Here is an 11,873-nt window from a genome sequence, read left to right as displayed (position 1 = left end):
AAAAGAAAGGAAATAATATTTTTCTTAGAGGATCAGATTGTTTGTATTTTTCTTTGCAAATTTACATTTACTGTCCCACAGTATCGATATACAGAGATGTCCTGGAGTAATTTGTCAGGTTAAAGATCAGAACTGGAGAGTGATTTTCAGAACCAGCAGCAATCTCATTATTAGATTGCAGAAGAGAGTGGTCACCAGGGTGTGCCTGGATTGAAGCATATTAGCTGTTTGAGAGGTTTGACAAACTTGGATTTTGTTCTCTGGGGCATTGAGGCTGAGGGGTAGAGATATATAAAATTATAGCCAAAGAAGGGGTAGTTTGAGCCATTTTCCTGGGGTGGAACTGTCAAATGTTTGAGGGCACAGGTTCACGGTTTGATGTGGAGGAAGTGGGGGGTGGTGTTAGGGAATTAAAGGAATTTTGTGAGGCAATTTTTTTTTAACATAGAATGTGATAGGTGCCTGGAACACTCTGAAAATGGAGGTGTTAGTGTAGGTTTTGCAATAAACCCATAAACAACTCATTTATTGTACTCCAAACACTGAACACAAAAAGTGCGGTAAGAGAACTTCAAGCAATATGTCACCACGTCAGACTAGACTTTTAAAGTGAACTCCAAGGTCAATGTTGGTGGTTGTGGATTATGTACAGTGCCTATAAAAAGTATTTAACCCCTCTCCACCGGAAGATTTCATGTTCTACTGTCTTACAACATAGTATCACAGTGGAAACAACAGGAATTCTGCAGATGCTAGAAATTCAAGCAACACACATAAAAGTTGCACTAATCCTAACCTTATTATTAAACCCGCCGATAAGGGGGGTGCTGTTGTAGTCTGGCATACTGACCTCTACCTTGCTGAGGCACAGCGACAACTCGCGGATACCTCCTCTTATTTACCCCTCGATCGTGACCCCACTAAGGAGCACCAGGCCATTGTCTCCCACACCATCACCAACTTTATCTGCTCAGGGGATTTCCCATCCACTGCTACCAACCTTATAGTTCCCACACCCCGCACTTCCCGTTTCTACCTCCTAGCCAAGATCCACAAACCTGCCTGTCCTGGCCGACCTATTGTCTCAGCTTGCTCCTGCCCCACCGAACTCGTTTCTGCATACCTCGACACGGTTTTATCACCCCTTGTTCAATCCCTTCCGACCTATGTTCGTGACACTTCTCATGCTCTTAAACTTTTCGATGATTTTAAGTTCCCTGGCCCCCACCGCTTTATTTTCACCATGGATGTCCAGTCCTTATATACTTCCATCCCCCATCAGAAAGGTCTCAAAGCTCTACGCACCTTTTTGGATTCCAGACCTAATCAGTTCCCCTCTACCACCACTCTGCTCCATCTAGCGGAATTAGTCCTTACTCTTAATAATTTCTCCTTTGGCTCCTCCTACTTCCTCCAAACTAAAGGTGTAGCTATGGGCATCCGTATGGGTCCTATCTATGCCTTCCTTTTTGTTGGTTTTGTGGAACAATCTATGTTCCGTGCCTATTCGGGTATCTGTCCCCCACTTTTCCTTCGCTACATCGACGACTGCATTGGCGCTGCTTCCTGCACGCTTGCAGAACTCGTTGACTTTATTAACTTTGCCTCCAACTTTCACCCTGCCCTCAAGTTTACCTGGTCCATTTCCGACACCTCCCTCCCCTTTCTAGATCTTTCTGTCTCTGTCTCTGAAGACAGCTTATCCACTGATGTCTACTATAAGCCTACTGACTCTCACAGCTATCTGGACTATTCCTCCTCTCACCCTGTCTCTTGCAAAAACGCCATCCCCTTCTCGCAATTCCTCCGTCTCCGACGCATCTGCTCTCAGAATGAGGCTTTTCATTCTAGGACGAGGGAGATGTCTTCCTTTTTTAAAGAAAGGGGCTTCCCTTCCTCCACTATCAACTCTGCTCTTAAACGCATCTCCCCCATTTCACGTACATCTGCTCTCACTCCATCCTCCCGCCACCCCACTAGGAATAGGGTTCCCCTTATCCTCACCTACCACCCCACCAGCCTCCGGGTCCAACATATTATTCTCTGTAACTTCCGCCACCTCCAACGGGATCCCACCACTAAGCACATCTTTCCCTCCCCCCCCTGCATTCCACAGGGATCGCTCCCTACGCAACTCCCTTGTCCATTCGTCCCCCCCATCCCTCCCCACTGATCTCCCTCCTGGCACTTATCCGTGTAAGCGGAACAAATGCTACACATGCCCTTACACTTCCTCCCTTACCACCATTCAGGGCCCCAAACAGTCCTTCCAGGTGAGGCAACACTTCACCTGTGAGTCGACTGGGGTGATATACTGCGTCTGGTGCTCCCGATGTGGCCTTTTATATATTGGCGAGACCCGACGCAGACTGGGAGACCGCTTTGCTGAACATCTACGCTCTGTCCACCAGAGAAAGCAGGATCTCCCAGTGGCCACACATTTTAATTCCACATCCCATTCCCATTCTGACATGTCTATCCACGGCCTCCTCTACTGTAAAGATGAAGCCACACTCAGGTTGGAGGAACAACACCTTATATTCCGTCTGGGTAGCCTCCAACCTGATGGCCTGAACATCGACTTCTCTAACTTCCGCTAAGGCCCCACCTCCCCCTCGTACCCCATCTGTTACTTATTTTTATGCACACATTCTTTCTCTCACTCTCCTTTTTCTCTCTCTGTCCCTCTGAATATACCTCTTGACCATCCTCTGGGTCCCCCCCCCACTCCTTGTCTTTCTTCCCAGACCTCCTGTCCCATGATCCTCTTGTATCCCCTTTTGCCTATCACCTGTCCAGCTCTTGGCTCTATCCCTCCCCCTCCTGTCTTCTCCTATCATTTTGGATCTCCCCCTCCCCCTCCAACTTTCAAATCCCTTACTCACTCTTCCTTCAGTTAGTCCTGACGAAGGGTCTCGGCTTGAAACTTCGACTGCACCTCTTCTTACAGATGCTGCCTGGCCTGCTGCGTTCACCAGCAACTTTTATGTGTGTTGCTAGTATCACAGTGGATTTAATTTGGCTTTTTTGACCAATCTTTTGTGTCAAAGTGAAAACAGATCTCTACAAAGTAATCTAAATTAATTATAAATATAAAACACGAAATAGTTTATTGCATAAGTATTCACCCCCTTCGAGTCAGTATTTGGTAGATGTACATTTGGCAGCACATACAGCCTTGAGTCTGTGTGGATAGGTCTCTAACAGCTTTGCAATTTTTGCCCATTCTTCTTCACAAAACTGCTCAAGTTCTGTCAGATTGCATGGGGATCATGAGTGAACAGCCCCTATCAAGTCCAGCCACAAATTCTCAATTGTATTGCGGTCCAGACTCTGACTTGGTCACTCCAGGACATTAACTTTGTTGTTTTTAAGCCATTCTTCTGTAGCTTTTGGTTTATGCGTGGTGTCATTGTCTTGCGGCAAAACAAATCTTCTCCCAAGTCACAATTCTCTTGCAAACTGCATCAAGTTTTTTCCAGGATTTCGCTGTACTGTGCTGCATTCAATTTACCCTCTACCTTCACAAGCCTTCCAAGGCCTGCTTTAGTGAAGTGTCCCCACAGCATGATGAAGCCACTGCTGTGCTTCACAGTAGGGATGGTGTGTTTTTAATGATGTGCAGTGTTTGGCTTGCACCAAACATAGCATTTAGTCTATGGCCAAAAAAGCTCAATTTTGGTTTCATCAGACTATAGAACCTTCTTCCAGCTGACTTCAGAGTCTCCCACATGCTTTCTGGCAAACTCTAGATGAGATTTCATGTGAGTTTTTTTCAACAGTGGTTTTCTCTTTACTATTCCCCCACAAAGCTGTGACTGGTGAAGCAACTGGGCAACAGTTGTTGTATGTACTGTCTCTCCCATCTCAGCCACTGAAGCCTGTAACTCCTCCAGAGTTGTCGCAGGTCTCTTGGTAGCCTCCCTTATGAATCCCCTTTATGTACGGTCACTCAGTTTTTGAGGACAGCCTGCTCTAGTTAGATTTATAGCTGTGACATATTCTTTCCATCTCTTGATGACTGACTAAACTGTACTCCAAGGGATATTCAGTGACTTGGAAATTTTCCTGTATCCATCTCCTGACTTGTGCTTTTCAATTACCTATTCACAGAGTTGCTTGAAGAGTTCTTTTGTTTTCATAGGGTAGTTTTTGCCAGGATACTGACTCACCAGCAGTTGGACCTTCCAGATACAGGTGTGTTTTTACTACAAACACCTTGCCTGCACATGGTGATCTCCATTTAACTAATTATATGACTTCTAAAACTAATTGGCTGCACCAGTGATGATTTGGTGTGTTAAATTAAAATACTTAATGCAATTAATTATTTTGTATTTTATATTGGTAACTAATTTAGATCACTTTGTAGATTTCCCCCAAAGGGGGTGGGGGTGAATACTTTTTATAGGCACTGTACTTAGCAATATCTAGGAGGCCTCTGAACATACACACAAACAGTCAGGGAATAGCGGAATATGGGCTACACTGCATGCTGGCACATGGAATTAGTTTAGGATCAGGATCAGTGCAGACATGCTGGGCCATAAGGCATGTTCCCATGTTGTACAGTTCTACATTCTACCGAAGGGCATCTTTCCTGCTGCCCCTGCTTTGTTATCTCACATAATTATTGAATAAGGAAAGACAAATCTATTGTTTCTTAAACCTGATTTGAAATCATAGTCATGGATTTGTATTGGGGTTTTTGTTGTCAGGTTAATTGCTAGCTTCTTTGCATTGAAATCAATTTAATTAATATTCACCAAGAGGTTTCTTTGAAGTCGTGCTACTAACATTTCAGTGACAAATGAATGGTTCAGAGAACAATTCAGCATGTTAACATTTTAACACAGTGCAAATAAATGGACAATATACTTAGAAAACGTTTTCAAAAGTTCAAAAACACCACCAATCATTGGCTGATTGTTAATGGAAGCTGAGTAGGAATGAGGATGAGAGGTGACTTGGTGGAGGTGTGCAGGGTGAGAAGAGGCAGAGATCGACTGGGCAGCCAGAGGCATTTTTCCCAAGGCAGAGACGGCTAGTGCAAGGGCACCTAACTTTAAGGTGATTGTTGGAAAGTACATGGGGTGCTGTTGATGTATGGTTTTTGCAGAGAGTGGTAGATGCGAAGAATGCGCTGCCTGGGGTAGGAGTAGAGGCAGATACACTAGGGGCATACAAGAGATTCTTAGATGGGCATATGGATGAAAAAATAACGGAGCACCATGTGGGAAAGGAGAGTTAGATTAACCTTAGAGGAGGTTAAAAGATCAATACAACATCATGGGCCAAAGGGCCCCCACTGTGCTGTATTGTTCTATGTTCTATATTTAATAAGTCACAAAAGACTCAAATAGAGATAGATTAATTCAAATATCAAACTAGGAACATCAGCACAAAAAAGACATAAGGAGACAAGACTACTCAAAGTGATTGTTATGTAAAAGATAGAAGACAATTATTGCAACAAATCATTGAACAACACATTGTTCATTCACAGGCAAGTCTGATGATTCATTAAGTAAGATAAAATTGACGCTTTGTAATTCATAATTTAATTCTAATGTTTAATGTCAGGAAGGAATAATGGAATGTTCTCTCGGATTCATTGTTTGTTGAAGGGTGGGGAAGGAACAAAATGTTTTGCTTAGTGCAACAAAAGCTATGCGAGGAAGGAAGAGGTTACAGAGGCTGTATAAAGCAAAACTGTGGAGGTGGACATTGAAGATGGAACAAGGAATTGGGCCAACACGGGCCAAGGACAATTGGTGTGATGGTTAACTGGGACAGTGCAGAACCAAGCAAAAGTATATGGAAGGAGAATGATGGAAGATCAGGACAGAGCTAATGGAGAAGCTAACGATGACACCAGTGGCTGTAACATGTCAGAAACTTAACCAATCACAAGTGATTTTAATTTTCACCTATTCTGAAAATGGTTGGAGGTAGATCTTTAAGCCTTCACTCAATGTACAACTCCTCTCTTAGAGATTTGACCTGTTGGGGATAATTTTATATTAATTCTCCTGGCTAGTGCAATGTCAATTTTACATTTCAGCTTAACATCTACTAAGAATATTGTCAGGTGGGTAGAAAACTGTATAACACTGAATTAAAAAGAGGCACTTTCTTTCCTTTCACCTACTGATTCAAGACTTCTTCACCTTTGTAAAATGGCAAAGCTTAAATAACACAAGTAAACCTATAATAGAAAATGAAAAAGCAAACTGTTGGAGGAACTTAACAAGTTAGGCAGCATCTGTGGAGACATCGTGGGTCAAAACATTGCATCAGGGCTGACAGTGTAAAGAGCGGGGAAAGGATAAGGCAGCAGCTGGCAATGATAGGTAGACCCAGGTGAAGAGGGGCTGGATCAACCAGCTCCTGCCTCACTTCTTAATACTGGCCATTCCCTCTTTACACTCTCAACTGTGATGCAGTATCTCAGCTCAAAATATCACCATCCCTGTGCCTCACAGATGCTTTCTGACCCGTTGATTGCCTCTGGCAGCTTGTATTTCTTGCTGTAGATCAGGACAAGAGCTTTCCCCTTCATGATAAACTGGATTACAGTCATGCCTCTGAAGGTAGTACTGGCCAGAATCAAACCCACACCAACTCTGGTATCATGCAGCACACTTTGTGCCTGAGTTCCAAACCATTGTCCGTTGCTTCACTGAAATGAACAAGAGGAAGTGTATATTAGTAAATGACTGAAAACCTGTTCTTCTACTGCCTGCCCTCACTGGGCTGCACCACTCCCAACAAGCAAGATCCATTTCGAGACCCTGACTCTCCATACAGAACATAGAAATCTACAGCACATTACAGGCCCTTCGGCCCACAATGTTGTGCCGACCATGTAACCCTACTCTAGAAACCGCCTAGAATTTCCCTACCGCATAGCCCTCTATTTTGCTAAGCTCCATGTAGCTATCTAAGAGTCTCTTAAAAGACCCTATTGTATTCGCCTCCACAACCATCACCGGCAGTGCATTCCATGCACCCACCAATTTCTGTGTGAAAAGCCTATCCCCTGACATCCCCTCTGTACCTACTTCCAAGCACCTTAAAACTACATCCCCTGATGTTAGCCATTTCAGCCCTGGGAAAAAGCCTCTGGCTATCCACATGACCAATGCCTCTCATCATCTTATACACCTCTATCAAGTCAACTCTCATCCTCTGTCACTCCAAGGAGAAAAGGCCAAGTTAACTCAACCTATTTTCATAAGGCACGCTCTCCAATCCAGGCTACATCCTCTGCACTCTTTCAAGAGTACCCACATCCTTCCTGTAGTGAGGTGACCAGAACTGAACATAGTACTCCAATTGAAGTCTAAGCAAGGTCTTATATAACTGTGACATTACCTCACAGCTCTTGAAATCTATCCCATGGTTGATGAATGCCAACACACCATAAGCCTTCTTAACAACACTAACAACCTGCACAGCAGCTTTGAGTGTCCTATAAACATGGATCCCAAGATCTTGCCGATCTCCACACTGCCAAGAGTCATACCATTAATATTATATTCTACCTTCAAATTTGACCTTCCAAAATGAACCACTTCACACTTACCTGGGTTGAACTCCATCTGCCACTTCTCAGCCCTGTTCTACATCCTATCAATGTCCCGCTGTAACCTTTGACACCCCTCCAGACTACCACAACTCCCCCAACCTTTGTGTCATCAGCAAACTTACTAAGCCACCCTTCTCAGATATCCACTGCTCATTAAAAGCAGACGTCAACATCAAACCCCATCAGCATCTCTAGTGTGCCGGCTCTGCTTACCTCCTCCTGTGCAAAGCATTGTACAGAGACAAGGACCCAAACCCAATGCCAAGCTCATGATCAACCAAACCAAAGTCATCACTCTCCTCCTGTTATGTGTTGGGATGTAGACAATTACAATAATCACCTCAAAGTACAAGAGAAGTACAACCAATGCTGCTTCCACCAGTCCTCTAAATCGATTGGCAGGAGATTTCAAGCAATACTAGAGCCCTCTTCCAAGCCAATATTTTCATTACAGAGGCTTTAGGTACACTTAATCAGATTCAATGGGCAGACCAAGCTCCATAATGGCAAATGAGTTCCAGGAAGACCAAGAGGAAGCTGCAAGAATGGCCTATTCGAAAACTGATGATGATTTCACTAGCTCAGGGGAAACCCGCCTAGCCCAGTGCTACTCAGACTGATGGAGGAACATCCAGAAAGGCACCATGAATTTGACGTCTTTTTGTCAGGAGCCAAATACAAATAGGGCAAAGGGGATGCAGTAAATCCAATCAACCTGCCTACCCACTCAGCCAGATTTCAAATGTCCAACCTACAACAGAGACCACAGACCCCAGGGGCCTTATCAATCACAGTACCTTAGTGAAGATCATAAGAACAATTCACCTTCAACCTCAGAGGGCTAATGGCAAGAAGATAGCATTCTCATGGCTTAATCCAAAGACTCTGGCATAAGGTCCCTTTCAAGAGACTTAAGCACTAAGTCCAAGCTGGTGTCTACAGCAGTACTGAGGAAATGTTGTTCTCTCTTTTGTTAGAAAAGAAAACAAGTTAGTTTATCACCAATCCTGGCCTCATTCTGTGGAATGTATTCCCAGAGTCTTATCTATGCCCTTTCAATTCTTTGCAACTTGAAATTAACTTGTTTCCTCTCTTTCCCAGTTGTGATAAAGGATCTTTGACCTTAGCTCCATTTCTTCTTCCACAAATGCCAAGCATTTCCAGTGCTTCTGATTTTGAAGCAAATTCAATCAGTTTAACTAACAATTTAATGAGACATCCCGGGAATTCATGTATGCAACATATGGTCAATTTGAAGAACTCAAATTCAAAATGTAAGGTAGAATTATTGGTGTAAAATTGGCATACCACTACTTGCAAGGCCCCTCCAGTTCAGGTACCGCCCTTCTATTTTGCCAGGTCAAATTCCTAATGAAATGCTATCTTTGCCAGCAGTATTCATATCCCATGAGAATATGACAGAATTTAAAACAGGAAACATAGAACTAGATTAAGTTTTACTTGAAAGATCTGAGCAGCTTATCAAACGTCTCATAAAGGGAACAGAGAGTGTAAAATTAAATTACATTTTAAATATGATGACAACACATGTCTTAAATGTATTTATTATAAAGAAATTAACCTGTTTGGCATTTTGATCGTTATTCAAATGAGTTTTTTGACTAAACATTGAAATATAACTACTTCTATACAACAGATTAATATAACTTTTATACAGTGCTGCTGCCCGGTGGCTCTTCATCAATCATGAAATGCCTTAAGTGGCTGGTCAAGGCACACATTAATCCTAACCTCCTATACAGCTTCAACCCCCTCCTCACCCCACTGCAATTCACCTACCACTAAAACAGATCTATAGCAGATGGCGTCTCCCTGGCCCTACACTCATCTCTGGAGCAGCTGGACTGTAAAGATGTCTATGTTAAACTACCAGTTATTGGCAACAGCTCTGTCTTCGATACTTCAATTCCAAGCAAACTGCCAGACCTGCGACAAAACACTTCCCCTTGGAACTAGATTCTTGACATCCTGACAACAGAATGCATCAATAAGGGCAGGCGGCAACACCTCCGCTTCATTATTTTCAACATTAGTACTCCATAAGGCGCCGTCCTCAGCCTCCTCCCTGTACACTCATAACTTTGTGGCAGGATTCTGCTCTAACTCTGTCTGTGAGCTTGCAGCTATTACCACCGTAGTGCGCTGCATTGCAAATAATGATGAGTCAGAGAACAGGAAGGAGCTAGGGAGCCTAGTGTCATGGTGTCATGACAACAACCTTTCCCTCTGTGTCAGAAAAGCAAAGGAGCTGGTCATTGACTTCAGGAAAGTGGGCAGTTTACATCAACAGTGCTGAAGTTGGGGGTGTTGACAGCTTCAAGCTCTTAGGAGTGAACATAACTAGTTGCCTGTCCTGCTCCAACCACATTGATGCCTCAGCCACGATAGCTCACCAGCGCCTCTACTTCCTCAAGAGGCTAAGGAATTTTGACATATCCCCTTTCAGTCTCATCAATTTTTATTGGTGTACCATAGCAAGAATCACACCTAGATGCATCACTTCTTGGTACAGCAGATGCTCTGAATGTGACCGCAAGAAACTGCAAGGAGTTGTGGACACACATCAGCACATCATTGAAACCAGCCTCCTCTCTATGTGGACTTGGTCTACACTTTTTTGCTGCCTCAGTAAAGCAGCCAATATAATCAAAGATCACCTCTCTTCTCCCCCTTGCTGTTGGGCAAAAGATATAAACTGAAAGCACATGTCAGCAAGCTCAAGGGCAGCTTCTATCCTGCTGATATAATCGTATTGAACAGTTTCCTAGGATGTTAAGATGAACTCTTGGATTCAGTCTACCTCGCTATGACCTTGCACCTCATTGTCTACCTGCAGTGCACTTTCTCTGTAACTGTAAAACTTTATTCTGCATTCTGTTATTGTACCACCTCAATGCATCGTTGTAATGAATTGATCTGTATCAAGACAAGTTTTTCACTGTACCGCAGCATTAAACCATAAACTGCACCATCTAGTGGTTGTTTGCAGTACTCCATCAATTTTTGTAACATTGCAAAAGGTCAGGTTTTATGGCAAAACCGAACGGACTGAGAGGCTATCATCACACTCTGTAGTAAATAAATCACTTAGAAACCCGTGGTGCCCATGTTATACACTTCTGCTATTTGTGCATAAGCTTTGCTACAACAGCATTTCATTCATAGACTTGGCATTCACATGAAAGGGATAACACGAATTTACAGTACTTACCCCTTAAATAATCACAAAACCATAAGACTTAGGAGCAGAATTAGGCCATTCGGCCCATCAAGTTTGCTCTGTCATTCTATTATGGCTGATTTATTATCCCTCTCGACCCCATTCTCCTGCCTTCCCTCTGCAACTTTTGATGCTCTGACTGATTAAGAAGCTATCAATTTCAGCTTTAAAGATACCCAATGACTTGGCCTCCACAGCCATCTGTGGCAATGAATTCCACAAATTCACCACCCACTGGCTAAAGAAATTCCTGCTCATCTCTGTTCCAAATGGATGTCCCGCTATTCTGAGGCTGTGCTCTTTGGTCCTAGATTCACACTCTATAGGAAACTTCCTCTCCACATTCACTCTATCTGGGCTTTTCAACATTTGATAGGTTTCAATGAGACCCCCCCCACACTCATTCTTCTAAACTCCAGCGAGTACAGGCCCAGAGCATTCAAATACTACACATACATTAACTCCTTCATTCCTGGAATCATTCTCATGAACCTCCACCAGACCCTCTCCAATGCCAGCACATCTTTTCTTAGATAAGGGGCCCAAAACTGCTCACAATACCCCAAGTGAGGTCTAATCAATGCCTTATAAAGCCTTGGCATTACATGCTTACTCTTATATTTTACTCCTCTTGAAATGAATGCTAACATTACGTTCGGTTTCCTTACCACTCACTCAACCTGCAAGTTAACCTTTAGGGAATCCTGCATGATGGTTTCCAAGTCCCTTTGCATCTTTGATTTTGAATTTTCTTCCTATTTATAAAAAAGGTCTACACCTTTATTCCTTCTGCCAGCAATGGTGGTGGAGGCAGATACGATAGGTTCTTTTAAGAGATTCTTGGACGGGTACATGGAGCTCAGTAAAATAGAGGGCTATGGGTAACTCTAGGTAATTTCTAAGGTAAGGACATGTTCAGCACAGGTTTGTGGGCCAAAGGGCCTGTATTCTGCTGTAGGTTTTCTATGTTTATCCCTTTCTTTTAACCTCACATTTCTTTCTACCTCCATTTTAGTCATGTCTTCACATTAAATTCACTAT

Source organism: Mobula birostris, chromosome 9 (assembly GCF_030028105.1).
Source record: "Mobula birostris isolate sMobBir1 chromosome 9, sMobBir1.hap1, whole genome shotgun sequence".
In the NCBI taxonomy this organism is placed as follows: Eukaryota; Metazoa; Chordata; class Chondrichthyes; order Myliobatiformes; family Myliobatidae; genus Mobula; species Mobula birostris.
Note: the sequence above shows the minus strand (reverse complement) of the source record.